The sequence below is a fragment of the Penaeus monodon genome, chromosome 33, assembly GCF_015228065.2.
Source record: "Penaeus monodon isolate SGIC_2016 chromosome 33, NSTDA_Pmon_1, whole genome shotgun sequence".
Taxonomy (NCBI): Eukaryota; Metazoa; Arthropoda; class Malacostraca; order Decapoda; family Penaeidae; genus Penaeus; species Penaeus monodon.
In genome coordinates, this window is record NC_051418.1 from 26,292,155 (window position 1) to 26,294,162 (window position 2,008).

Consider the following 2,008-nt stretch of genomic DNA (forward strand, 5'->3'; position numbering starts at 1 on the left):
ATGTAATGGGACATATGACCTAGGCTGCTTTGATCTCACTGGCTACATTGGTTTCATGTTCCCTGCTGGGTCAAAGTGTTGGAATTTTCCCATTTATAGAGAGGTGCTTGCATCTCATTCATTACCCGGCTTTGTAATGCTCTGCTTTGCCAGCATTCGCAGATACTCCATCCTCCTCCTCCTCTGAGGTGAATTACCCCCAGCCACTGACTTCATCTGCACCTCCTGTCAAGGTGCTTCGGTGCTATCCATTGCACCAATCACAGTCTTCTCTCTGGTCTCCCACCTTCTTTGACTGCTCCTCTGAGGAGAGTAGCGATGAGTGGTTGCCTAGTATTACGGAGGATGCCATCGACCCACTCTTGGAGGACGAACTGGATTACAGGTGTACAACACGCTTGACAGCCCCTCTCCAATATGCCACCAAACTGCTCCAGGGTTGAAGAACTTTGTCTGGAGATGGAAAAACAATGTCCCCAGGCATTTTGGCTTCTAAGGCAGTCCTGGGGTCAAGGTCACTATGGATATGTCAAGCACACCCTTGGGGATCCTTGGCTGTTTTTTTCATTGAGGCTCTTCTTGACCTAATCGTTGTGGAGGCCAACCGGAAAGTTTTGTTATTATTGCTATTGTGTCCTTTCCATTTGTGTTAATATTAAGGAAATATCTTGTGCATTCTAATTCTTCAATGCACAAGATATTTCCTTAATATTAACACAAATGGAAAGGACACAATACTGTTTCGCCTCACATGAGGAAGTGGATCCCAACGTCCAGGCAAGAGCTCATGGCATACCTTGGGATCTGAATTATAATGGGGATGGTGGATGTTCTCAGTTATTGTGACCATTGGTCAACCAACTGTGTCCTGCATTATGAATTCATTACTGAAGTCATGACCAGGGATCTGTTTGACCAATTGATGTAACACCTCCATTTTGCCCATGTGGAGGAAGGAGCTCCACTCCCAAAGAACAGGATATGGAAGCTCTGACCAGTTGTTGATGCCCTCAACAACTCGTTCTGGTAAACATTCATGCCAGGGGAGAATATCACCACCGACAAGTCGTCATTCAAGTTCCAGGGGCAACTACCTTTCAAGACCTACAACCCAACGAAGAGGGCGAGGTTCGGGTTTAAGGCCTATAAGCTCTGTGCAAGTACTGGTCCGGCAGCAGGGTACACCTCTTATTTCAAGGCAGGGCCATGGTGACATGCCCTCATCCACGAAAGTGGTTCTTCACTGATGGAGACTGGTGGCTTCCTTAGGCTGGGATATCAGTTGTTTGTGGACAACTGGTATATGTTGCCCAGTCTCTTTCATGTGTTGCAGTCAGAAGGGATGAATGCCAGGACAGCCCAGCTGAACAGGATGTTCATGCCCAAGGACCTCAATGTGAAGAGGAAGGGTGATGTTGACTACCGCAGCAATGAGACAGGGTTGCTGGCCTTGATGTGGAAGGATCACAACACCATCACCATACTGTCAACAGTCCATACAGCTGCAATGGACGAGGATGAGCTATTGGTAGTAAAGAATTACAACAGCAGCATGAAAAATGTCAAAGTTGGTGACCAGATGATGAGCAACTATCCAATGATTTGCGGGTCCAAGGTCTGGTACAGAAAGGTCTTCTTCTTCTCTTTGACAAGGCCATCCATCATACCCTATGTGGAGAGGAATCACAGAAGGCCCTCAGAGTAGGTCTCACCTCTGACCTTCTTGGGCACTTTTGACAAAGGGCTGACTCGACCAAGAACCACACTGTGCTGTGTCCGCTAGTTGCAGCTAGGCAGACCCTTCAGTTGCGACAGCATGCTGTCACCGAGATCCTTGATGGCAGGAGGAGGAGGTGCCGTTGGTGTTCAGGGCAAGGTTAGTGAAGGACCAGCAGGAGCTTCTCGCCTGACTGCTGTGTGGTTCTCTGCACCTGTGGTTGCTTTGAGGCTTGGCATACAGCTCAGTGATGCCACTGACATTGAAAATAAATAAATTTGTATGTTTTAT

The 2,008-nt window shown here is 47.7% G+C and overlaps 1 protein-coding gene across 1 annotated transcript in view; it reads left to right on the forward strand.

The window, feature by feature from the left end:
- The window catches only part of LOC119594319 (peroxisomal carnitine O-octanoyltransferase-like), a gene marked incomplete in the record, with an annotated part of 54,557 nt that overhangs the window by 7,082 nt on the left and 45,467 nt on the right, over nt 1–2,008 (forward strand).